General features: G+C 40.6%; 1 protein-coding gene and 2 long non-coding RNA genes across 6 annotated transcripts in view; 1 reads left to right on the forward strand and 2 right to left on the reverse strand.

Annotated features, from left to right (window-relative positions):
• Positions 1 to 246, reverse strand: part of CTNNA2 (catenin alpha 2) — a 469,784-nt gene extending 469,538 nt beyond the window's left edge. For 2 of the 3 annotated variants that reach the window (XM_072037885.1, XM_027455797.3), the window contains exon 1: positions 1 to 246. The gene's annotated coding sequence lies outside the window, so the exon portion shown is untranslated. The other variant, XM_072037886.1, reaches the window with a different exon arrangement.
• Positions 185 to 6,929, forward strand: LOC113843444 (uncharacterized). Of its 2 annotated transcripts, none has more exons than XR_003496735.3 (2): positions 185 to 324; positions 5,301 to 6,929. It is a non-coding gene; the product is annotated as an uncharacterized lncRNA (long non-coding RNA). The 2 variants fall into 2 exon arrangements; XR_011809292.1 differs by having other exon boundaries at positions 202 to 324; positions 739 to 6,929.
• LOC106017963 (uncharacterized) overlaps positions 6,900 to 26,831 on the reverse strand; it is a 24,958-nt gene continuing 5,026 nt past the window's right edge. Inside the window, exons 2-3 of the long non-coding RNA XR_001191756.5 lie at positions 7,908 to 8,021; positions 6,900 to 7,064 (exon numbers count right to left, since the gene is read on the reverse strand). This is a non-coding gene — a long non-coding RNA (uncharacterized lncRNA). The remainder of the gene's footprint in view (positions 7,065 to 7,907; positions 8,022 to 26,831) is intronic.

Raw genomic sequence — 26,831 nt, forward strand, 5'->3', positions numbered from 1 at the left:
CTCAGCTCGGTGGGTGGGGGTGGGAGAACCTCTCGCCGCCTCCTCTTCCTCCTCCTCCTCCTCCTCCACCACCACCACCTTCTCCTCCTCCTACTTCTCCACCTCCTCCCCAGCAGCGACGGTCACCGGCGGGCTGGGTGCGCGGCTCCGGCTCCCTCACACGGCCCCCGCCTCCCGTTCGGCTCCGGGGAGGACCCGGGAGCCGCCGCCGGCCTCCCCGCGGCAGCCACTCGGGGTGGAGGCTGCGCGCCTGCGCCTCTCCTCTGCTGCCTCCAGCGGGAGGCCGCGCCGGGCTCCGCCGCTCGGGGGGCGCCGGGGCTGTGGGTATGGAGACGGCGTGAGGGAGGGACGGGGGGAGGATGCAGGAGGAGGATGGAGGAGGAGGAGGAGGAGGCACGGGGCTGGGGGGTGTGAGGGGAGGGAGGCGCCCGAGGGAGGCCGGCAGGGGGAGGGCGAGGCGCAGGTGGGCGGCGGGGGGCGATGGGGATAACGGGGGGGGGGGGTCGGGGGATAACGGGGAGGATCGGGCTCTGAGGAGGGGGTTTGGTTAAAGGGCTGCGGGAGGGGATGGGGGAGGCCGGGCGGATGGCCATCTTGTGGGGTCCAGGCGGGGGAATGCCGGCCCCGGCCCCCCAGGGAGGGCGGTGGGAGCCCTGAGGGAGGGAGGCCACCGGGCAGAGCCGGGGGAGAAGTGGGGCTGGGGGATTTGGGGAATAACAAGGTCCTGCCCCGCTCCAGGTACCTTTGAAAAGCAGGGAGAGGATGGTTATTATTGTACAGCCAGGACCAACAGCAAGAAGTTCACCTCTGCTTTTCTCCTAAACTATAAAAACCCTTTCATACAGCCTTCCTGCTACACCTGTGTTGCTCAGCCCTGCGTTCACCGCAACAAATACCCGGTTTTGTCCATCTCCACAAAGCATTGCTCTTCTTTCTCTTTTCATTTTAATTAGTGTTGCTAATTGTACCAAGCTTAAGCGAGTTTTGCTGCCCTGCAGCATTTTCTTCAGCTGTTTCTCCTGGGTGGGACATGGGGGACATGTGCTGTCCCCATCCTGCTCCAGTGTCACTGTGCCTGGCGTCCTACAAATCCCAGTGGCGAGCATCCCCTCAGAGATGGTGTTTCTGGAGGGACCTGGCCATTTTGAGGCAGCGTGACTCCTGCTGCTGTGCATTTGTTCTTCTGAGCTTTTTGGGGTGTCCATCTGCCTTCTTGGCTTCTACGTGAGCCAACAGGCAACAAGGAAGGGAGCGAGATGAGGCCTTCCAGGCTTTCTCCTCTTCTTGCCTGTTTTAGGCTTGGAGGGGATTTTCCAAAATTATTTCTTTGCCTCAGCCCATGAGAAAACCTCTACAGGTATCTGTCTGCCCTCAGGTAGAGGTAGTAGTCATCAGTAGGTTTTCTTTCTTTCTCCCCATCCTGAGAAAGGTATTGTAAGGCTGTATGTTCATTTTCCTAATAAATGAGGAAGGGAGCTGAACTGGAACCTCTATTCCGTTTATCAAGGCACAACAACAGCGTCCATGGGAGAGTCTGAAGCAGGGAAAAAAATTCTTAGGCAAGAACTTATTGAAATATGGATTGAAATCTGGTCAGGTTCATTATGACTTACATACTTGGTACAGCCATATAACAGGTGTAAATTGGTATTATACAGAAGTACTTTGAATTACTTTAACCTTTTCCCACTATCGTTTAAGACTGACACACAACCAGTTCTGAGTGTATAAACAGAGATCATGCTAGGCTGGCCTGCCCTTGGTGATGATGTGTAAATTGTTGCTGTAAGCTAGGTCTTTTGTTTGTGCCTTTAGTAGGCTTTAAGGTTGCATCAAACCACTTTTCTAGGTACTGCTGCTGTCTTTCCTGTCATGCTGAATCGAGCCATGTGATGTTAGGTAAATTTCACCTACAGACCTTCAGTTTCTCGCCTTCATTTCTGTACTCTGTCTTTTAGATTGCTTATTCTTCTAGATAGGGGCAGTAAGTGGCTAGCCTATTGTAAATATTAATGGAAACGAGCAAGGTTGCCAAATAGAATATAGTAAATTGTCTGCTGCTTTATCACAGTGCCTTGCATCGCTAATTGAACGTCAGCTAAATGTATCTCCAGGCATTTGACTAAACTGAGCATGAGCTATAGTGTACGCGTAAGAACCACAAACAGTAAATAAGCATGGTTATGAAAAATGCTAGAACCTCTTTCCTTCAGCAGTAACTAAGCTGCAAATACATCTCCTGTAAATTTGAACCAAAGGATTTGTTCAACTATCTTTGTGTGTTTCTGTTTGAAGTGTACCATTTTAAGAAACAAATCAGATTACTTACCTAGTCTGGATTATTTTTACCTAAAACAGAAGGCATGGATTGCTGGACTGTTGCTAAGAGGTTTGCCAGAATGTGATAAAGAACTTTCGTTAACTGCCTTTAAGAAAAGGAAGAAAACTGAGTTTGTTACCACTGTTTACTAAAAACTGGAGCAAGCTGCAAAGCTGCTCTGTAAATGAACGCAGCTCTCACAAGCCAAGGGAGGCCGACTGACAGCTCCTAACAAACACTTGCAACTGCCATGGGATCTCCCACTGCCAGCATTCAGCTACATATAGAAAAGAGACGTCATGAAACCATCAGGATTACTGTGCAGTTTGATTAGCAAGGCAGACAAAAAGATTATTTTGCTCAAATGAAACGTGCCCGGATGCTCAGCAACTCGAGCAGACTTGAAAGCTACAGGTGGAACTTGGAATGCTTTAAGCTGCTTTTAGGCTCGGTTATCTTTATAGACAAACTAAGTAATAAATGGTTTCTTTCAAGTAGATCGTTACCTGCCTATGCTGAAGAGAGATTGTCAGCAGCTCTGAAAGATATTTCAGTACCTTGTATTAATGAGACATTACCTTTCAGACTTGATTGAGTACACATAAATATAGAGCGAATGACTAAAATCATTCACCACCCCCGAACACATGTGGGTACCTTTTGGGTAGGTATGTCATTTTTGGCACATTTGCTCGAGCACTGGATCACAAATATTTCTTGTTTCTGCTCTGCAGCAGCATGCTGCTGTGCCACACGTTAGTATGAGCTGCACAATAAGCAGAAGTAAAACCTCCACATCCTGCAGGTCATTTAAATTAGATTCTGTATGAAGAGTCATCTGCAAGGTGGGTGCTGCCACTAAGAGTCTCTGGCCTGCCATGCCCTCTGCCTTCCCTTTTGACTGTTTTCTCTGGCTCAAAAGATTCTGTCGTTAAGAGCATCCAGGGATTTACCCTGACTTGTAGCACTGAAGTAACCAGAAGACAAGTAGCAGATGCAGTTTGTTTAGGAAAAAAAAAAAAAACACACAAGGGGTATGGCTATGCACTTTTTTGTGCTGGAGAGGATAGTGCAACTGCCTTAGCTTCTTTCAGAAAGCTGACCTGAAAATTTCAAAAGAAATACAAGAAAGAAATCTGCTCTTTGCTCCTGTTGGAATAATGCTCACAAGATTAATGACCACTATTGGAGACTATTATAAGGCCTTTTCTTTAAATGTTTACTTCTCAAAACCACAGGAATAGGCTTTAAAATTTGTTAACATTTTATTTTGAACTTCATTTGCTACCACCTGTTATCAGAGGAGGAGTGTATGTTTGTGGAGGTCTCTCTCATCCTTTAATTGCACAACAGGACAATGCGTAATAGGTACAGTACCCTTTCGTATTTCAAAGTGGCTTGGGGAAAAGAAAGGTTTAGAAATCTTGCATCTGTTCAGAGAATGTGCTGTAAACAATTCAAATGTCATAAAATCTCTCCCTTATAAAATGATTCATGTAACCTGTCTGGACAGTGGTTGCAGCTAGGAAAAGGAATGGAACCTTTACTTCCTTAAAGCTACATATAAGTTGAGTTAATTATACATATAAGAGAAAAATTGTTTTTTTTCTGTCTTCCCTTAAAGCTCTTGGCTCTTACCAAAACCTTGAGCAAGCAGCTCTTAGGCAGAGCACGCTGCTTTTCACGTTGACCACCACCCTCTAGCTGCTTCCCATCTGTTGTTTGTAAACACCTCATGTCTTGTGCTGCTGATGTTGTTAGCTCCTTGCAAAACAAGCTCTATTTTCTTATGTTTGCACACTGCTTCAAAGCAGCAGGAAAACTGGCCAGGACTGAATCCTATGCAATGCCAGAATATATTTTTTTTCTTGCTGGGGATTTCAATTAGTGAAACTTACTGGAGATAAACAAACAATTATGTTGCAAGCTACAGGACAACATGCCACATATGTACACAGAGACTGTGTTCAGGTACCTTGCCTATGTGGGAGAACAACAGGATGAGCGAGAGAGACCAAAGGAAAAAGCTGGGCTGAGCTTCTAAGAGAGAGGACAGAAGGTGTTAGAGGACCTAGGCAGAAAGTACACTGATAAAAATTGCAGGAAGTATTTTTGGCTCATTCCTCTGCAGAGCTAGCTGAAGTTCCTCTGGCACTGCTCAGTCCCTAGAATACCTTTCTTTTCCTTACCAAAGAAAAGCTTAGGGAGAAAGATTAATATCTGAACCCTAATAACTGCCACAGAGGAAGAATCACTCCCTTCACAATTTTCAGTCTGAGGAACAGAAGGGTTGTTCTGTGCTGCCGTGGCTTCCAAATGTGGTTCAGTAAGTATTCCTCCATTTAAGAAAACAGCCAGTGGACTTGCTTCACTTCAGGGAAATGACTGTCCTCAACCTTCTGCTCTTTCAATCATTGCATCCTGCTGTGCTTTCTCTACATACAAGGTGGGATGGAAGTCTGTCTGGTACTTGCTCATCCATGTGAAAATGGGATTCTTCTGAATCATAGCCCTTCTTTGCAACGTCCTTTAAAAGTATTGGGCAAAATTTTGATTCTTACTCAGGCCCTATTATACAAACTCATGTTGTCTTTATGAGACTTTTAGTAGACAAAACACGACAAAGTATCTATATCCAACATTGCGTCATGGTAATCTGGAGATAACTAGCTGTAGAACTGTTGTTCCCATTTAAAAAAAAAATAAAAATTAACCTTTGTTTGCTTATAATGTCTGGTTTGCACTACTTTGAAGATTCTCAGTATTTAATTAAGATTTAAAAGATACGTGTGATATATTACTTGCTAAACACTTTTTATCAGAAGAAATGCTATTACTTATATATTTTCTATCTTGTGGGCACAAAGCCACAAGGAGATAGAATCAAGATTTGTTTTAGACACAGTGATGATTACAAAAAAATATCTCCCACATCCTAAAGTAGGTAAAGTTTCTAATTTATTTATTTTTCTATTGACAGAAGTCCAAGATGATTCATCTCTCCATTTACACCTGCAAAATGCACAAGAGACTTATAACTAAGACATCGCCTGAAGAAAGTTAATAAGGTTGTTAGTAGTCTGCATCGCTAATGAAAAGTCTATGGATGATTCTAGTCTTTTCCTTCAGGTCTTGATGAAACCTGCAAATGTCAGAAAGTTGATTTTTCTGAAGGACCAGCAGCTATAAGTAAAAAAGAAGAGAAAAATGGAGAAAAAAAAATAGAGAAAGACACTGACAAGAACTGCTACTGCTTGTGACTAATCCGTTGCAAGCTTACATGTACAGTTGCTTGCATCTTAATGGATCTTTTAACCTAATTTACTGAGTCTATTTCTTTTTAATTAACTTTCATAAAAGTTCAGGTGTTTTTTCATGAAGTACACAAAGATCAGCTAAGAAAGCTATTATCATCTACAGTAGCAATACAGCAATGTGGAATTCGTTTTTTTTGATTAAAAATAGATGCATAAATCAAAAGAAATAAACCTGAAGTGTCTCACACCCTTTTACACTGTCCTCACTTTTCAGTGACAGTTAAAGAATGATATAAAGAATTCCTTTTTGTGTTTGCCTGTTCGACATGACCAGTGCAAATAAATCACATAGGCTTAGGAAGACAGGCAATTATCTATCAGCAGGCTCATTCATTTCTAGTCTGTAGGTGGATGTAGTTTCAAACAGAAAGAAAATGGCTTTCCGAAAATCCACATGCACCTGTTAATTGTGAGAGAAGCATATATAATGCTCCATGTAAAACGAGAATGCTACATTTCAATAAAAACTGTGATTTCTCTGTCAGAAATGCTATGCACATTCAGGTTGAATTATGCAGCATACTACTTCTCAAGATGGTTGTACATCCTGATCGATCAGGTCAAGAGTTACGCATTACCTAGAGCACACATCAAGTGGAAATGATGCTGCAAGAATATTTACATTTTCAAAGCATTCTGCATTTTCAATGACAGCTGAATGAACCATCCCTTAAAAAAAAAAGGGAAGGAAAACAATGATACTTCATTAAATTAATGAACCTGTTCAAAAGTATGGAATGAACATCTAGCAAATTATAATGATCATAGAACTTGCAACAGTAGGTGGTGGGGAAAAAAAAGACTACTGCTATCCTGTTTTGGAAATTACTATGACAGGGAACTAGGTTCCATTCCATTTAAAGATTTCTTCATGCAAATTGCATGAGGCATTTTCTAAAAATTGAGTGGATTTCCATAATGGAATTTTGGCAAATTAAATCAAAACAGGTTGCTATGACAGTTCTTACAAATATTTCTATTTTAGCTTTATTTTATATTATAAATATGTCAAGATGAAGTCATTCTTGTCAAAACAAAGTTATCTTTCCTTTTGGGAAAAATGTCCAGGCCTTTTCTCAATGCTCTAATTTTCCATATTCATCAAAGTCAAGATGAGGGCTAATTTCAAATGCTTTAACATACATCTGCATAATCATAAACCCACATAAACATAGCTTTAGTCTTATAAATGAGCGATTTCATTACATACAGTATTGTTAGCTTAACTGACTTTCCTTACTGTTCCGTGTAAGAAGTGACTGAAAAATAAATGATATTTAACATTGACAAAATGGTTTCTAGTGGTTTCTCAAGTCAATGGTGTAGACGCAGATCATTGCCAGAAAACATTAACAGTCCTAGGTTTTGTTCCAGTAGCGCAATGCCATGTGAAATCCAAATGGAAGCAGGGAATTGCATCTGCTCCTCTGTAAATAAGAAACAGGTGGCCTCTTAAAGGTAAAGACATAAAAACAGCACAGATTTATCTTACAAATTTTATTGATGAAATCTTACAGAAGAAACTCATTTAATATTGGTGCCAGTGGGCCACTGCAAGTGTTAGCTGATTGAGATTACATCAAGAGTAAAAGAAATGTCTTTCTGTATCCATTCATATACAACAGGATAAAGTTGACCCAGAGTTTCTATGAGGAAAAAGGTTTCCCAAACTGGGAATTGGGTCCTCACAGTCAAGAAGTATAGAAAGGAGTTTAGAAAGGCTATTTTCTGTTTTTAGACATCAGTGTAAGAAATATAGGTTGTAGACAGAGCTGCAAAAGACAGTTTACTTGTGTGAGGCAATAAACTTGATAAATTACTGTTAAAGATGTTCAATTAAAATTTATAGATATAAGTCCCTGAAATTGACCCAGGTGTGTCCTATATCTATGTATTAATCCTAGGTTTTAAAGGAAAGGGATTTTTTTTTTTTTTTGGATGTCTGTTGCTTGTATCTCCTAAGACCGGCTGACATCTGCGTTGGTTTATGACACACTCTCAAAATGTGATTCAAGTACTACAACAGAGCAGCAAGGTTTGCTTCAGTTCTGTCAAGAAATTACAAATAGTTTGATTAATAGCATCATATTTCTTGGTTCTCTGAAGTTGCTAACAAACAAGGAAAAGAGAAAGTCTCAAAGAAAGGAATAAAATGACCAGAGTGCATAGAGAAGGGAGACAGAGTCAGAAAGTATAATATTCTGAAAAGGCAGGCAGAAAAGAGCTGATTTAAGATTGATGAGCTGAGGAACTGCAGAAGCTGGAGTTACCTGCATTTTTTCAGCACATGTTGAAAGGTATTCTACTTTAAGGGGTACAGTGCAGACTTCTTTCTTAGTCTTTTCCTCTCCAAACCTCAGAGATGGCTCAGAGATGTTAAGCAGCTGGGAATGGAAGAGGAGGAGGATCCCATATAACTGTGTATGAGCTATGTAGTGCTATGAAAAATGGTTCTTATTACAAAAAGTTAAACAATTGCTTTTAATATTGAAACTCTAGCTACCTCCACTCTCCACACACACACACCAACAGTAATAGGACTTTTTGTAATTAACTTGCAAGGAGCAATATATATTTATTTTATGCTTTTATTTTAAAGCTTCAATTTTGTCATTTTTTTTTCCTGCCAGCAGGTATAAATGCATGTGGTTTGGGAGAGCTCTGAGGAATAGAAAGGAAAAATAAAAGTGCTCCTGGTCAAGATTTTTTATTTTTTATTTATTTATTTATTTATTAAAAAAGCTGATGGGAAAACAAGTGCTTTATGTGAGGGCTCTGGCTCTGTTAAAAGACATTTGGCTCGAGGATGATATATTGTTTGCACATGCATTTAGGTGTGTCTGTTGTTAAACTATTTGTACTGTGCACCAAAAAGCAGCATGCATCAGATGCTTTCTATTATGTATCTATCTTTGCTAACTCAAACATGGCAGCACGTACTGGGAATACGTAGGTAAATTGATTCTGTGAATTCCTATTTCCAAAGAAGCCTTCTGCTATCACTGAGAGCCATCGTGCATTCATTCACTCAGGTCTGAGATGTATTATGCACGCTGACCTGGTTTCTCCACAACTTGTTTAAACACTCAACAGGTATAAATTTACGTAGTCGTAGGAAGGACAGGAGTACTGAGCATTTCTGTAATTGCTACACTAGCAATGGACACATGAAGGAGCACAGTCAGAAATATACCCATCATAACAGCAAATAAAAAAAAATGTTTACATGTGGAAAGGAGAAAAACAAAACAAAACACCTTACTATTCAGCATCTGATACTCTAAAAGGAGATGGTCAGTATAGGCCATCACATGAATGGTGCTCAAGCTGTTCATTACTGATATGCTTTCTTAACCTACACTAAAAAGCTGCCTGTGCAGTTAAAATCTGTGATTTATTCACCTCTGTAAACACGTTTTAAAAAGCTTACTGATTTTTTTAAGGAAAAGGCATGCAAACAATTACAAAAGATGAGCATTTATAAAAAAAATAAACGTGGGTGTCAGGCCATGAGCCATTTAGAATATTAATTATGTTACATTAATGTATTGAATATATACTTTCATTATTTGTTGAGTGGCGGAACATATTGTGAGTGCCTTTTATAGTGTATAATAATATATACTATACCCACTTTTATTTACATTAATGACAAAATATCCTGAACTCTTTCTGTCTTCAGTGCTGGTGAAGTGTGATGATGATGTACACTGGTTCTTCGCTCTGCCTCCATATGAAACTCCCTCCATCACATTACAGGAACACCAGGGAGCCTCTGATGATGGGGAGGCTGCCAGGTTGCTGCCCACAAGGCAAGATTTTGCAGGAACAAAGGAACAGCACGATCTGGTCTGGCCATAGTGAAGCACCTCATGCTAATATTGGTGGTAAAAAGGGAAGGAGTGAGCAAAGGTTGTTATCACAAGATCCTCCGTTTGTTCAGTTAACATCTTAATTGGCGTACCTTTTATTAGTTGCAGGGGATTATAAAGATGTAAATTACAAGGCAGTTGAGTTATAGCTGCATGGATGTCAGGTCTGAGCTGAAATTATAACATCTAGAGCATATATGCTTTAATACTACCATGTTATTATGCATCTCGCTTCTCCCACCCAGTTTTCTGTAATGTTATATGCAAACAGTATGTTTGTGAAAGAACATTTTCTTAGTAAGTGAACGTTTAGGTATTCCAATACACTCGAATATGCCGAAGACATTTTATAACAATCTTTCCTTTTCTTTATAAGGTGACAGCAGATATCACTTGAAAAATTGCCTAATCTCTCTCTGTTTTATCTCCAGATTCTCTCTGAGTACTGTATCATTATAAATTATAATGAAACTCAAAAAGTGACCAGAATAGTAATTGAAAGAACATTTGGCATCTTAAAAATGAGAGTTAGATGCTTAGATAAATGTGGTAGAACAGAACTAAACTGCCCTTCAAGAAAGTTCAGAGTAGTTCTCGCTCGTGTACGTTATGTAATACGGCCATTAAATATGGTTCATTTGTAAAGACGAAAAGGAAGCAATTTAATGAGTCTATCCAAATTACTGAGGTAAATGATCCTAATGATGTACACTTGGAAAATTATCTCACGATAGGGTAGCGGAAATTAAAAATAAGATGCTAGCTATCTGGAACCAAAATGTAAACTAAAGTAAAACTGAAAGCCTTTCTTCTGAAACAGAGCAGTAGTAACAGAGTGCTTAGACTTGGGACTGCAGCACAGGAGAAGAAGATGCTGTTTCTGGCCGTATTGCAGACCTCCTGCACGTTGACTCATATGCGCCTTCTGAACTTTCCTGTCTTTACAATTCAACCTAGAACCATCTTAGTGTCAGCCAAATATGAGTTAGAAATATAGTCTTCCTAGCACTAAAGGAAAGCAGACTACAGACCAGTAGACCACAGATTCAGGTAATAAACAGATTCTCTTTTATTTATTCCTCATGTCAAATAGCAGGAATGGGGACTGCTCTCCCTCCCCTCACCTCCTGCACTCTGCTTAGCAAGCCTGAAGACTAAAAAATTAATAAATGCTACAAAATTAAGTTCCTCCCCTTTTTTTTTTCCCTTTTCCCCAGATCCCCAGAATATATGCTTTTGTGTGCATGTGTACATGTCCAGCTGACAGGCAGTTCAACAGCTCTTCCAGCTTTGTACCCACTCCTTGAAGCAGGAACCATGGGTTTGAAATCCATCAGACACCCTGGATGTCCCAGACCTTCCTGATGTCCCTTAGTGGCTTGGCTCTGCCCCTTCGCTGGGCTCATGGCGGAAAGGGGCTGTGAGTGATTTTTGTGCCCCCCATCCAGTGCTGGAACATACCTGTCAGCTCAGGTGATCTGAAGGTATGTTTGTGAGCTGCATGTGGCCTTGGGTTGCAAATAGCCTCTGATGCAGCCTCGATGCTTGTGCTTTGTGCAGCGTAAGAGAGATGCAGGTGGTTTAGTGAGTTCTTTGGGGGAGCTTCCTAGGCACCAAAGTATGAGGGTACAGTGGTATCCCACTGTGGGAGCTGGGTCTTATAATTGTAATCAAGTAAACAACTTATGCACTCCTTTCTTTCTTTCTTTTTTTTTTTTTTTCCCCTATAATGCTATGGGGCAAACAATCTTGCCCCCACAAAAACAAACAAACAAACAAACAAAAAAACAGTACTAATCTCAGTGGGGAACATAATTTTTTGTACTACAAATTTAAACAAAGAGGGAAAAAGTATACATAGACTCTGTATATTTACAAAAACCAACTCAAAATGACTTACCAGACCCTAAGATTGACAAGGTATTGAAGCTTTTCTAGGTAAATTCTTGTTAAGAGGACCCCAATATTCAGTTCTTTATGCACAAAGTGTAATAAGCTGCTCCATAAATAGTGAAGACTTCTCTTTCTATGGATTTCTGTCCTACATTTTCTATATATAGCTCTCAAAATCTTAAAGTATCTCCAGCATTCACCGTGTCCAGGTTTTTGACCCCCTTGTTGCAGGAAATAGCACATGCTACTTAAAGCTGTACTCGTGCCAGTTCTCCTGCTAGTACACATATGCTGTCAGACCAGCTGGCTGTTGGCAAACAGCAGAGGCAAATGTCAAGCTCTCGTCTGCCCCCCTACTATAAGGGCAGCACAAAACTGTTTTCCTGTAAACGGCACAGTGTAATTCTAATCCACAGATTCAGTTTTGTTTAGTTAATTTACAGTAGTACAGAAAGCAAACAGCAATAAGGGGGTCAGTCACATATACACAAAGAAGTGACCTGCACTTAATTTCTCAAGAGAAATTTAAATTTCATGTTTTTAATTAAGTTTTCCCAACGTAATCTAAGTGGTGTCGCACAAGAACTGACGAACAGCCTTCAAAGCTAATGTGTTTTGGTTTCCCTCCGTCTATAAAAACGTATTTATTTCTTACTAATGAGAAATAAAGGGCCAAATCATCAGATGGTAGAAAGATGCATTACTCCATTCAACTAAAAAGAGATCCATTCGCACCAGATTTATATCTGGCACTTGTTAGTTTTGGTCTACTTATATGCCTCTAGGGTTGAAATGAAAAGAAATCCTCCTACATGATTTTGTCAGAACTGTCTTGTTAGGGATCAGTTTGACCTCCTCCTCCTCCAGTGCTCATATTTTGGGCTTTTTTTAGCCAAATCAGGGCCATCATCAAAGTGAGCGGATGATAGCACAGTGGGGGAGTTGTGCTCTGACGTTTTGGGGGGTCATGCACAGCTGCAGGATGAGTAAGGACAGACATTAACACAGGATTAATCTTGGTTCATAAACCTGGGATAAAAAGTATTTTGAAAGTGTTTGTTGTAGGAAAAATGATTGAGGAACGTTCTTCATGTGGACTGCATGGGCTGTACAAGATGTTCAGAATAAATGCGGCTGTTGAGCAACTAGTGACACTGCATGAAAAGAGCTTTAGGAGGGGAACAAAAGCCATACTGTTTTATCTTAACTGCTGATTAGAGTCTGTAAGTGCTGTATCTACAAAATTATGCACATTTTAAACAAAAATCTGCAAGATGTCACAAGCAAGGAAAACAAGTCATGGGGTACAATGCAAGGCTTTTCTCCAAGGCATTGATGTCCACTCAGTCTGCTGCTACTGTCCCTCTCTCACAGTGAGTATAGTGTCATGGAGTTGTGGACTTGCTGCATTGTGCCAAGCATAAGGCAGCTATTTAACACTTTACTGCACTCAGCTGAGACATGAGAAATACCAAGTCTGCAGTAAATAGGAGGTTATTTAACTGATACTACCTCCCAATGACAGATTGATTCTGAAATAACCTACCATAGCAAACATACCCTGCAAACACAAAGAAACAAAAACAGAAGATCAAAGATAAAAAAATATAACCGGAATGCAATAGAGAGAATAATTAATGATCATGAAATACTGTTAAAGAAAGTCACTCAGTGGAAAGAATTTAGTATAGCAAAAATCAGTAATACTTATACTCAGGATAGTATGTAACAGATAAGGAGATTTGAAGAAACTCTGGATAGAGCTTCACTAAGCATTAAATGATGAAACATCTGTACGTTCCATCCATCATTGATTATGTGAAAGAACATTTGATTCTGCAAATTATAGAGACCTAACCTTCCAACTTTCACAGAAGAATAAAAAAAAAAAAAAAAAAGAAGAAGAAGAAAAGGAACAGGTTATACAACCTTGAAATTATCCAATTTTCCATCAGTGTACACAGAAGCAAAATGATGCATGCTTCTGCCATTAAAAATATATCAGTTGCTTTCTCCTGGAATGAACAGTTTTCAAATATTCCGAGAAGACTTTTTTGTTTGATTCCTTTTGGTTTCTTAATATTTAAATAATATTAATATATAAATAAATTTTAATATATATTTTATGTAAAATAAAACTCCAGATTCATAACTGTATGCACAAAAGACTTCAGATCTATATTGCCAAACTCGAAGTTGTTCTTACAGTTTTAGTCTGAACTTCTACCCCAAACTATATATTTTTCCTTGCTAATGTTCATGAAGAACCATCCATAACACTGACCCTCAGTGAAATCTTTTCTGTTCATACCCATTTCAAATTTCTCTGTTCATGATTATTAACTTTTTGTTATTATTACATCCTTAGAAAAAACATCTTTATTACTTTTCCACCAAAACAATGAGATTAAGACATCTGGTAACAGTACTCTCACTAGGATAGGTAACTGCAAAGTACCACCTAATTTTATAAGTTTTTGGTCTCATTCACAAAATAGTAGTAATCCTGATTTTTTTTTATTTTTTTTCCCCCACAGAAAAATCTCTGAAGCTTATCCAAATGGTAGTTCTAGCCCAAGTATTTATTTCCTTGGTATAAACTGTAAAGTGCTGTTCAGATACAAAAGTCTTACAAGTTACACCATGATACGTCTTCACAGAATCACAGAATCTCTAGGTTGGAAGAGACCTCAAGATCATCGAGTCCAACCTCTGACCTAACACTAACAGTCCCCACTAAACCATATCCCTAAGTTCTACATCTAAACGTCTTTTGAAGACTTCCAGGGATGGTGACTCAACCACCTCCCTGGGCAGCCTGTTCCAATGTCTAACAACCCTTTCAGTAAAGAAATTCTTCCTAACATCTAACCTAAAACTCCCCTGGCGCAACTTTAGCCCATTCCCCCTCGTCCTGTCACCAGGCACATGGGAGAACAGGCCAACCCCCATCTCGCTAGAGCCTCCTTTAATGTACTTATACAGAGTGATAAGGTCACCCCTGAGCCTCCTTTTCTCTAGGCTGAACAAGCCCAGCTCCTTCAGCCGCTCCTCATAGGACTTGCTCTCCAGGCCCCTCACCAGCTTCGTCGCCCTTCTCTGGACCCGCTCAAGCACCTCGATGTCCTTCTTGTAGCGAGGGGCCCAGAACTGAACACAGTACTCGAGGTGCGGCCTCACCAGAGCCGAGTACAGGGGGACGATCACCTCCCTAGCCCTGCTGGTCACAGTGTTTTTGATACAAGCCAGGATGCCGTTGGCCTTCTTGGCCACCTGAGCACACTGCTGGCTCATATTCAGCCGACTGTCCACCATCACTCCCAGGTCCTTCTCTGCCTGGCAGCTCTCCAGCCATTCCTCTCCCAGCCTGTAGCTCTTCTTGGGGTTATTGCGCCCCAGGTGCAGGACCCGGCACTTGGCCTTGTTAAACTTCATACAGTTGACCTCAGCCCATCGGTGCAGCCTATCCAGATCCTCCTGCAGAGCCTTCCTACCCTCAAGCAGATCGACACACGCACCTAGCTTGGTGTCATCTGCAAACTTACTGAGGGTGCACTCAATGCCCTCATCCAGATCATTGATGAAGATGTTAAAGAGGACCGGCCCCAGCACCGAGCCCTGGGGGACGCCACTAGTGACTGGCCTCCAACTGGACTTGGCTCCATTTACCACAACTCTCTGGGCCCGGCTATCCAGCCAGTTTCTAACCCAACGAAGCGTGCGCCAGTCCAAGCCAAGAGCAGCCAGTTTCTTGAGGAGAATGCTGTGGGAAACGGTGTCAAAAGCCTTGCTGAAGTCAAGGTAGACCACATCCACAGCCTTTCCCTCGTCCACCCAGCGCGTCACTTTGTCGTAGAAGGAGATCAGGTTCGTCAAGCAGGACCTGCCTTCCATAAACCCATGCTGACTGGGCCTGATCGCCTGCTTGCCCTTCAAGTGCCGCATGATGACTCCCAAGAGGATCTGCTCCATGAGCTTCCCTGGTACTGAGGTCAAACTGACCGGCCTGTAGTTCCCCGGGTCTGCCCTCCGGCCCTTCTTGTAGATGGGCGTCACGTTTGCTAGCCGCCAGTCAGCTGGGACCTCCCCCGATAGCCAGGACTGCTGATAAATGATGGATAGGGGCTTGGCCAGCTCCTCTGCCAGTTCTCTCAGTACTCTTGGGTGGATCCCATCCGGCCCCATCGACTTGTGCACATCCAAGTGCCGTAGCAGGTCACCAACCAGTTCTTCGTGGATGGTGAGGGCCACATCCTGCTCCCCGTCCCCTTCCACCAGTTCTGGGTACTGGGTATCCAGAGAGCAACCGGTTTTACCACTAAAGACTGAGGCAAAGAAGGCATTGAGCACCTCCGCCTTTTCCTCATCTCTTGTAACTAAGTTTCCCCCCGCATCCAGTAAAGGATGGAGATTCTCCTTAGTCCTCCTTTTTGTGTTGATGTATTTATAAAAGCGTTTTTTGTTATCTTTAACGGCAGTAGCCAGCTTGAGCTCCAGATGAGCTTTGGCCTTCCTAATTTTGTCCCTGCACAGCCTCGCTACATCCTTATAGTCCTCCCTAGTGGCCTGCCCAATTTTCCAAAGATTATAAACCCTCTTTTTCCTCCTAAGCTCAAGCCACAATTCTCTGTTGAGCCAGGCTGGTCGTCTTCCCCGCTGGCTCATCTTTGGGCACATGGGGATAGACCGTTCCTGTGCCATTAGGATTTGCCTCTTGAATAGCACCCAGCCTTCCTGAACCCCTCTGCCCTTCAGAACCGCCTCCCATGGGACTCCACCAACCAGTGTCCTGAGCAGCCTAAAGTCAGCCCTCCGAAAGTCCAATACAGTGGTTTTACTGGTTCCCTTCCTGGCCCTGCCAAGAATAGAGAACTCCACCATTTCGTGGTCACTCTGCCCAAGACTGTTCCCGACAATCACATCCTCCACCAGTCCTTCTCTGTTTGCGAAGAGAAGGTCTAGCAGGGCACCACCCCTGGTAGGTTCACTAATCAGCTGCGTCAGGAAGCTATCTTCCACTTTCTCCAGAAACCTCCTAGACTGCTTCCTCTGGGCTGTGTTGTGCTTCCAGGATATGTCAGGGAAGTTGAAGTCCCCCACGAGTACAAGCGCTGACGATTTCGCAACTTCTGTCAGCTGCCTGTAGAACTCCTCATCCGTCTCCTCATCCTGGTTCGGCGGTCTATAGCAGACCCCGACCAGGACACTAGCCTTGTTGTCCCTGCCGATCCTAACCCAAAGGGACTCGATCTTGTCATTCCTAGCCTCGAGTTCTACAACATCGAAAGACTCTCTAATATAGAGAGCCACACCGCCACCCCTTCCATGCTGCCTGTCCCTTCTGAAGAGCCTATAGCCAGGCATCGCAGCACTCCAGTCATGAGACTGGTCCCACCACGTTTCCGTGATGGCAACCAAGTCGTAGCCTGCCCGCTGCACGATGGCTTCCAGCTCCTCCTGTTTGTTACCCATGCTGCGTGCATTGGTGTAGATGCACTTCAGCTGGGCCTTTACCTTATCCTCCGGCCTTGCCACTGCTCCCCCTGGTACAGCCCCAACAGTCCTCGCTCCAGCCCCATCCCCCTTCTTACCTAGTTTAAAGCCCTATCAATGAGCCCCGCCAGCTCCTGGCCCAGGATCCTTTTTCCCCTAAAGGATAGGGACCCGTCTACGGCCACCAGACCAGGTGCTGAGTAAACTGCCCCATGGTCGAAAAACCCAAGATTTCTGCGTAGGCACCAGCCCCGGAGCCACGTGTTTAACAGGTGAGCTTTCGTTGTCCTCTCCGTACCCCTCCCTGTCAACGTAGGAACGGACGAAAAAACTACTTGCACTCCTGCTCCGTCCACTAACCGTCCCAGTCCCCTAAAGTCTCTTTTGATAGCCTTCAGGCTTCTGTTGTCAATGTCATCAGTGCCCGCCTGGATTATCAGGAGCGGATAATAATCAGAGGGGCGCACCAGGTTGGGGAGCTTCCTGGCCACGTCCCTGACCCTGGCCCCAGGGAGGCAGCAGACTTCCCTACGGGTAGGGTCAGGCCGACAAATAGGGAAAAAAAGATACAAAAGTCTTACAAGACTTCCCTACGGGTAGGGTCAGGCCGACAAATAGGGAAAAAAAGATACAAAAGTCTTACAAGTTACACCATGATACGGCTTCATGTATTTGCCCTCGCCCTGTTAAATATATAAGTCAACACTGGTTAAGTTTGATTCTCTTTCATTTTAGGATGGCTTAAGTCAGTTTAACTTGCATTTGCATACAGGGACAGTTAACCACAATCCTGTATACAAGATTACATGCTAAGAAGTTGGTAACTTCACCCTGAAGCTCTAGACGGCTGAGAAAATAAATAAGTAATGCCATTTTCCATGGAAATTGAAACTTTTTAATTGAATACTTCCACAAGCCAAGATTTTATGTGGCAGAATCAAGAAAGAAGCCTAATGCTAATAAATACGACAGTTAGAGTACATCAGCAGAGCATCTATTAAATGTGTCTGTATAACACGCTGCCATAAAGAACGTCTTCAAGATTGAAAGTCTGATTAGTCTTTACTCAATCTGACATGAAGCTGGGGCACCTGAAATTGCTTTTTCATCTGAATAAAGACTATCATACAACAGCAGTGTTGTAGAGAAGGCATTTTGGGGAAGTGTCGGGAGAATGTCACCTCAGAGAGATTCCTGATTATTTTTTCCAGTTCTGCAGTGTAAAAAGTTCAAGGCAAAAGTTATTTTCAGATCTTGAATCAGGTTGTAGCATTTCCAAAATGTGGGACTAAGCATAAAATGTCATTCACTCAAACCACCATCATCAGAATGTTTCTAATTACATCCCTGACTAATTACATTACTGTATACCTTTTAAGTAGTGGTTTTAAAATTACAACACTTGGCTCAGAATTGATTCCTTATTTTTAGGCAATTCTTCCTATCAGCTTGAACCAACGGTGCTTAATCAGATGATAAGTTTTCACATAGAATTGCTGATTATAGTCACAAACCTACAAAGTGCTGCAGGAAAGAGGGAATCAGTGGGGAGGGGGAAAAAGAAATGGGATGACTTCGTTCTGTGCTTGAGCTAGGAATAATTACTGCAGTTATTCTATATGATATCCTATGTCCTTTATATACTTTATGCCCCTTGTGTGATATTAAGAAAGGGCACTGTATATCTTAACAGAAAGCAGGCCAGAACTTTGAGATCGTTGCTTCCCACCAGCATTTTTGATGCTGAACAGGACAGAGCTAGGGAGTCTGTATCTAGCTTTGGCTAGATATGACCTGTGGGAGCAAGCCCTGACTCAATGGGAATATTGCCTCCAAATGCCAGGAGATAAATACACATATACACATATAAACATATATCGATGGTTGGACCAGATAATCTTGAAGGTCTTTTCCAACCTTTATGATTCTGTATACATGTATGCACACACATACATACACTAGCCATTTTCATGACTGCACCGGATGCATGGATAGATAGTGGGTGGCTCCTAGATTGGATGTTTTATTTTGTCTTCTACGTATGTCTTCCAACAGCAGCCATATACAGTCATCTCAGTGCTCCTCAAGTACAGTTGTTACCAAGAATGTTTGGCTTTGAAAGCCATTTAAAGCATACCAGATAGTGAATTTTCCTATCCAAAGCTTCTCAAGCATTTTTCAGACCTTTAAGCCAACACCTTGGCTAAATTTTCTGTTGTTGTCTTGCCAAAGGTTTACAATAATAGATATAGATAAATTCCTTAAGTAATATATCATCTCTTGCCAAGATTCTTGGCAATATTTATGCTGTTGTTAATAGTTCTGTTCTTTTACATTAAACAACACTTAAGTGCTTCCTCTTGGGTATATAAACACCATTATTTTATTCATGTGAATATCTCTGCTCAGTATAGTTCTTGTGAGACACCTCATGTGAGTCTAAACCTGGAAAGAACAGGATAGGTAGGTGATTTCCACCCATCACTGGTATTTGTTTTGGAATATATCCGGAAAGGCTGTACTGAAGTCCAGATTTCTTTGTGACAGGTGTTGTACAAACTCTAAATGGAGATGTTATTGCCCAGAAAACTTTCCAGATTAAAGCACGAGATGTGAAGACTGAATTTGCACAGAAATGTACATAGCAAAGAAGTATTGCAATGTTGTCTGTTCTACCCATGCTACTGAGTATGAGACGTTTTTCCAATCAAGTCTTTTTGATGAAAATGAAAAGAAACTGAATCATGTCAATGAAAATATGCACTTACTGTTTGAAAAATGGAGAAGCTGGAAAATATTGTTTTTAAATAAAAATGTTTCATAAAAAAAAATCAATTCTACTATAATACAAATGGAGTTTAAGAAACAATTTGAATTACTGTATCTAGGGTCAAACATTTTTTTCCATTTCTAAATAATTTCATCTTTCTTCTCATTTTTTGCCAGCCTGACTAAAAATGAAAGTAAAATGTATTATGAAAAAATTGATTTTTTTTCTTTCATTTCAGTCAGCAGACAATAAGAAGAATGAAATCAGGTTTTCATGTATTTCTAGCATGTTTGCTGTTGCTAATGCAAGGGAAAATGCTGGAGGTGAGAAGCCAAGAGAAGAATTGGTCTGTAATGACAAGAGTAGGTTTTGTGAAAGATGAGCTGTAAGTTGGGATCTGAAGATAAGGTTATAGATGTTTGGATTTTAGTGTGGAGCATTTTCAGTGTCAAACAGTAGCACAAGGGAAAGAATGGAGCTATATAGATGATAAATTGACAGCTGGACAGCAAAGTTTGAGAATATTGCCAAAGGTCAGTGTCATAACAGATTAATGGGTCAAACAGGCTAGAGCTGGGGAATGAAGGGGATTGCCTTTAAAGGCAAGATATTATTTGATATAGAAACGCAAGTGGAGCTAGCATCTGAGTTACTCTAATACTTAGCCAGCTCCTTCCTACAAGAAATACTAAATGTGGATTTAAACGCTATTTGTTTTCCTCAGTTATTCCAGCAGTTTTGCTGTCAAACAAACCCCAGTGTCGTTAGGCTTGGTTGGTATAAGGCATACAGGCAACCAGCTTTTCTGTGTAGGGTTTTGTCTGTTTTTGTTTTGTTTTTTTTTTCCCCCCTCCAGAAAGGAGAAAAAATAATTTAAAAGATCATATTTCCAGGACTGTTTCTATGGTACTAGAAGTGTACTGTGTAATCTGTGTTATTTCCCACTGCCACCAAGGTCACACCTATCTGGCACAGAGCCTAGACTAGATGTGATTTTACATCACATATTTCAGCTGCCCACTGTAAAACACTGTTTTACTGTTGTGTTATACTGTTTAAGAACCATGCTCACCCCCAGATAATTTATTTATCTTTATTACGCTAAGCTTATATATTGATCTTTACTACAGTAACATCTAACAACATGTTCAGCATCTGTGCTCTCTCATGCAGGACCCTGCACAGCTATGAGAGAAGAACAAAATTTAGGTAATATATCATATATATGACAATATACCAATTTATACATATAATTCTATGTAGAGAGAATTTAGAGTTATATATATAATATAAAATTACATATGCATACAAAGAAGGATTTTTTTTGCCCTGAGATCCCATTGACTGTAAGATGTAGGGGGAAGAAAAACAGTAGCATTTTTATTCCACATTCAAAAGTCCCTCCCCCCACCCCAAACTTTTGGGGAATTTCTCAGAAATTTCCTACCTATTTTACTTCTCTGCATCCCTTCCCTCCCCAACCCCTCCCCTTAAGTATTCTCACACTTCTTTGAATTTGGAAGGATATCAAAGCACTAGAGTCCTCATCCTACTTTCACTGGGCCTTTCCATGAAGAAAAATATAGTCAAACATATTAGGTGTAGAAGAAAAATTAAGTACTACTTCTCAGAAGAACATATAAAAAGTGAGCCTATATATGTATAGACTCACTCGATAAATGACTCGATACATATTTTTATTTTAGTATTTGCAGGAAGATGGATCCCAGCCCATTAAAACTGAGATTTCCAGGCACTCTGATGTATCATCTGTCAAGGTAAGAGTACTAAGAACCTCTAGCTGACTGATATGATGGATTTTCGTTTTCTTACTCACTTTTAGAAGAAAGCGTGGAGCTGAACAGCTGGTAACATTTGCTAAAAGATTATGGTGCTGAGATTCCGATTTAAATTTGACTTCTTGGCCATAAACACATGAACAACACATGAAATGTTCCTATTTCTTAGCATATTTTTTGAGAATTACTTCAACTGCTTCTTATATAAATACCATAGAGAATTAAAGAGCAAAGTGGTGTCCATATGAAGGAAAAAATAAATAAATAAATAAAAATCTTGTATTTCCTGTAAAAGGGAGTCATGCACAATCCTTTCTTTAGGGTAGCTGCTACCACCTTCTGTAAGACTGTTGAAACACATGTAAATGAGAAGAAAGGTTAAAAATGTTGTTAATGTAGTAAGCCTTTTCCCCAGAATTGTCCCCCTTACACTTAGAGCTACAAAAGCCTTTCCTCATACAAATGACAGAGTAACCAAGTCAAAATCTCTCTGACTACTCTTCCGTATTGATGCAGCTTGGAAATATTTTAGCAGTGATGTGAAGCTAGCCCATATGCTGCCACAAATACTGTTAGCACCTCTCATATGTGCAAGTAAAGAGAGTAGATTGTGGTATTCACAGTCTCTGACCAATCAGTATGTAAACTGTATTAGCTATTTCGATAAGTTTAAGAGGCAGATATTTGCTCACTAAAATGGTACCAAGACCACTACACCCATTTAATTAAAGGCAAATAAAGTCATAATGTTTTCCAAGCTTTGTCATCAGAAGGTGGCTATGAAGCTGCCATCCAGAGGTGAAAAGCTGAACCAGAATGCAGAAACTAATCTAAATATGTACAAGCAAGATACTTGTGTTTTTCTGTGAGGAATGTTTGCAAGTGTAATGTGAACAGAATCAATCAGAAGTCTCTGAAAAAAAAAAATCTGCATTATAACTGTACTGCCTTATAGAACTGTGATAAGCAATCAGATGGCATCCCTACACTACTTATCAGTGAGAGCTTTGAGTTATAAGAAATAACCACAGTGAATGGCTGGTTTCAGAGAGTATTCTGAATCAGTTGACAAGATGGTCCAACTTAAGCTACTTGGTTCACTAAAACAAGGTAAATGTCACAGAAAGACAGAAAATATGTCAGAGATATCAGATCTGGGACCACATCATGCAGTGACTAGAAGAGTATTTGACCTCCACAGAGGTCTGGAATCCTTCTTTATGGTTAAAAGCTAAACAAGATTGATTTATTTAGTTTATCTGAAAACGGATTATGATTAAGCCACCTTCTAATCTATAAAGTAGGAACACGGAGAGAAGATTTCTGATAATGGAAAGCTCTTTAATCAAGCTGACAAAAGCATAGGAGAAGCCAGTGGGCAAAACCATTTAAATCATTTTGGAAATAAAACACACATTTTTTAAGCCACTGATGTCCTGTGTAACAAATTACTAAAGCATGGTATTGATTCCCTCATCATTTTAAGTCTTAATGTTGGGATGCTTTTCTAGAAGAGCCCCAACACTGCAAGAAGTTATAGCCTTGATGCAAGAAGTGCTCAGGGAAAGCTTATATATTATGAACTGTACCAAAGGTTAGACTAGGTGAATGTAATTGTCTCTTCTGAGTTTATAATCTATAAATCTTCAATATTAGGCCACAGTTTATGCACTTTTGTAGCTGGTGTGATAAGTTGCATTGTCCTTTGGGGAAAATTAAAACAGATAATTCTATTGTTTTCTTTCCCTTTTCATTTCACGGCATCTTCCTATCTGGCTGGCTTGTTTGTGCTTGCTGAAAAGGAGTGTTGGTATCATTCAGCGCTTCACAAGCATGTGGCATATGTTCCCGGGGCTTCATTTTATACACTACAGTTCACTGACTCTGAGAATTAATATCTTCTGTCCTTCATTCTCCCACGCACATCAGTTTCTTATTTTTTTTCCCTCTCTCTGATCATCCTTGATTTTTTTTTAAGAAAGTCAACAGAAAGCTTCCTGCAAAGCAAATGGTACCTAAATACTCTAATAGGCTTCTTTGCTGTCATATTTTGGGTCATGTCTGCATATATTGCCTTCATCTGAAATTGTGGATGCTGTTTTAAAAGTTTGCCTCAAGTGGGAGCAATCTGTGTGGGCGTATTTAAGGATGTCACTAGGAAGGAAATATGTTGACAATCAGATCCATTTATTGAGCAGCAGGCAAGAGTTTAACAGAGCTTACTAATTGTTAATCACAACTTGAAAGGGAGAAGTGGGAAAACTTGATTAAATACCTGCTGTACCTGCAGCTATATCTCCTTGCATTACAATTTTCTGAAGTTTAACAGGCAGAGTAGCACCAAACTGGTAATGATACCTTGCCTTGCAAAATACTCCCCAGCTGCTAGCTATCTTCCCTCTGCAGAATTTCAGGCAAATATTTCCTGGTGATTAAGAGAGAAAGATGTGTTGAAATCTACTCATCAGTAGTTTACAATTGTTTCATTTGGTGAGTAAAATTAAGATAGACTATTTACATACAGGAAAGCTAGTATAAATATTCAGTCAAAGGCCTGTTTGTGGAAGGTGTCTTAAGTTGTACTCGTTATAAACTATATTGAGCAGAGGTTTGATAGAAGTCCTCAGTGCTAGTGATTGGAATTGGTGAGAAGTGACTTTTTAAATGGATAATTCAGGAACTGGCAGTAATTTGAACAGTTCTGCTGGCTGGGACTGACTCACTCCAACACAGTAAAGACTTGGTTGTTAGAAGTACTTTCACTCGCATTACAATCCTGACTACCTGAAATCATCCCTTATGTAATGGCCCACATTGTAAGGGCAGGAAGCATTAAACAGATTGGCCAATCCAGTGCAAATAGCCATACTAAAATTTATTGAAAACCTGTTCACTAAATGGCATTTCCTGCAGTTAAATTCAGCAGGCTTGAGTCTCTGCGTACCCAGACTCCATGTACCTTCAACTCAATAATATGATTCAGTAAAATTTCTTTGGAAGATTGAACTATTAGATACTTTGGAGCAAGAACTACATAAAAGCAGAAGCGACAACAGAATTCTTGTTCTACGAAGATGAAGGAGACCAGTACACTAACAGAATGATTCATTCTCCTTAACTTAAGCCATCCAATAGGTAGGTGTTGAATCAAAGTTAGTCATCCCTTTTTTGTCACTTGTGGAGGAAGATGCATCCTTCCTGCTTTAGCGAGCTACTTTGGGATTTGCTCTTTAAAGACTTCCCTCTCACGTTGCTAGTAGAGGACACCCAGAGGAGCAGCCATCGGAAAGCTACATCTTCCAAAATAAATTTAGACAAGAAGGCTCATCCTAAGGCCCACTCTGTGCTGAAACCAAGGATGTGTGGTTCAGTCTGTTCTTTGAGAAGTTGAGGGTGCATTGTTTTCAGCGCATGCACAAGTTTCAATTATAATAACTAAATAGAGGAGAAAGGAAAGGATCACCAGAGACAAGGTAAAATTAAGTTAACCACAGACCTCAAGAATCACAGTTGCCTCTTCAGCCTATAGGAAAACTAAGAACTCAAACCTCATCTTGAGGAAAAGTTTCCAAAGAGGAGATTCAACCAGCACACTTGTTAAAAAAAAAATAAAATAAAATGCAATAAAACAATGAAAAAGATTTGGATTGGCTTTTCTCTTTTTAACAGCTCTGTGGTTCATAATGATTTACTGCAGAGTTTGTATTGATTTACAATTATTAGACATTTATTGTAATTTATGTTGATAAAGCAATAAGAGTACTGAAAATATTTATTAAATATGAGAAACTCAGTAGCACTTGTGCATTAATCATAGAGTTGATCATCTACAATACACACACTAATAAACCATTAGTGAATATGTAACCTGCAACAGTACAATAAGCTGATAGATTACCTCCTTTGGGAATGGACAGCCTTGGTGGAGGCTTAGAATTATTTTGCTTGCAACACATCACAGGATTTAAGAGTAGGAAGCAATTTTTGCCCTGTGACTTTCTTTTTTAGTGTCTGAGTTCCTTAAGAAAAGAGATCTAGAACTAATTTTTTCTTCTTGTTGACTTAAACATTAGCAACCTGGGGTTTTGAAAAATTCTCAGAGATATTTATAAGAGTGAGTCAGATATTCTATTGTATAATGTAATCAGGTGGCTTTGCTGATTGTAATGCAGAAAGCATAATAAAACTTCAGTATGAGAACAACTGCATGAGAAAAGCCAGAAAGGACTAAGGCTTCTCAGCTTTTAGAGGCATCAGAGACTAGATCTATTAAGGGTTGGTTTGGCAGTTGTGTAAGTGTCCTAATTAATCAGAGATTAGGTGTTCATTTGTTCAGCAAATGGTACAGAAAACCGGGCTTGGTTTTCTCACCAGATGAGCTAGTTTCTTGCTAGGCAGATCTCCAGATTAGGGGACACACCTTTCATGCTTGCACTTGTTCTTGAAAGAGTGCTGGAAGGTTCCCTGAATAAAAAGGAGTTAATCCATTAAGGCCTCCTGGTTGGTTCAGTCTCTGCTTCAACTCGTTTTAATTATCATTCCACTGATTGTTTCCTTTCAGGAAGGACGTTTGTAGAAAGGTTATGAGCTTCTTGGAAGGACACACTACCAAAAGCCAAGCACAAGCCTAGCCCACTTTTCCAAATGAAATGAGCTGTAAGCAGCTGCAGACAAATCTTGGCTTCGTTCACATGAATGGGAGTTTTGCCGTCAATGAAGACCAGAATTTGCCCCCAAGCAAAATGTTTCAGCTCTGACTGACATGCATATTACAAGCGTTAAAAAAAAAATGGTTGGTTTTAAACTAGGAGTAAGGAAAGAAAGAAATGGGCTATTACAAACCATATTCAGTAATAGTGGGCCGTATAATAAAAAGCCAATAGTAGCAGCAAACTGCTGTTATCAGGGGAGCATGGTGTAGGATGTGAAACATTAAGCTTTATAGATATGTAAACTCACTACACAGAAGTTAGACTTATAATTACCAGAGGAAATTATAACATTATGGCAGATACTGAAGACATCTATGATGCATTTATTACAAAGAAATCTGTGTGAATTGCTAAGACTTCATTTATACCATTATAATTAAAGGTCTTCCAAGACTTCTATTAGCATCTCCCCACACATACTCTTGCCCCCTTTTTGGATAGGCTGCAAAAGCACACCATGTACTAAAAATTTCTTCTGCAAATTCTCAATCTGTGAACCGTTAATATTTCCCTTAGTTTAGCCTGCATGCTATTTACGAGTGAGAATTGACTGCCGATGTAAATGGAGGTGTTACAGACAGTTATTCCATTATACAGAAGGATTGCTTTTGTTATTCCCCCACCACCACCCCAGTCAAAAGTGCCAAACTATACT

The sequence above is a fragment of the Anas platyrhynchos genome, chromosome 4, assembly GCF_047663525.1.
Source record: "Anas platyrhynchos isolate ZD024472 breed Pekin duck chromosome 4, IASCAAS_PekinDuck_T2T, whole genome shotgun sequence".
In the NCBI taxonomy this organism is placed as follows: Eukaryota; Metazoa; Chordata; class Aves; order Anseriformes; family Anatidae; genus Anas; species Anas platyrhynchos.